Here is an 875-nt window from a genome sequence, read left to right as displayed (position 1 = left end):
CAAAGGGTTGTGAGATGGGGCCCACAATTTATATTCCTTGGACTTGAAAGTCATGTGATTACCATGGCAACTCTTTAACTTCTGTCAGTATTCTTGAGATGCTAAGTGTTGGTCCAGCAGGGGTTTTCATCTGATGTTTAACCAACTTAACTGCAGCAAGTGTAAATTTTATTATTTTTCTTAATTTTCGTTGTAGAGATCTCCTCACCTATGTTGAATGGGACGTAAACAACATTGCCTCCAATTCTGATCTCAAGAGTTGCCATCTTCTTTTGCTTGAACATCTTCCAAATGGAATCTATGTTGACCCAGATCAGATCAGGGGTGGAGAGGAGTTTGATGGTCCACAGGTGAGAATCACCTGTAAATATACTGTACAATATTGCCGAATACCTTGCCAGTCATATTTCCTCATCATAACCCTATGTTCCTTGTTTGAAATGCAATAGCTCAGACTAGTAAGTGCTTCAATGATGATTCCACCTTTGGTGGCCATGGCTTTGGAGTACCAAAGAAAGGAATAAATAATTGTTTTACAAAATTTGTAATGAGAGGTAAGGCTACGTGCATGTTGTTGGTTAACAAAAGCATAACGTTGTGTTCACACTTTCTTATATCGTGCATCTTTTGCGTATATCATGCAAAGTGGATCGTACCTCATGTGTAGCTAAAGAAGCATTTGCGTCGTGTTTTGCGGATGGTGTGCTTCATGCATCGAGAAAGAGGTATCGTGTATAATGCATCGTGGATCGTGTGTAAATTGAAGGATAGTTGTCGTACAAATAAGTATTGTTTATCGTATTTTTCTGACATGCGTGTAAATCCAGCGTGCAGATTTATAAATTAGCTTTTACGGTATATAGTGTTCGCATTTG

This window comes from Montipora foliosa, chromosome 9, assembly GCF_036669935.1.
Source record: "Montipora foliosa isolate CH-2021 chromosome 9, ASM3666993v2, whole genome shotgun sequence".
Lineage (NCBI taxonomy): Eukaryota > Metazoa > Cnidaria > Anthozoa > Scleractinia > Acroporidae > Montipora > Montipora foliosa.
This window is presented reverse-complemented; position numbering follows the sequence as displayed.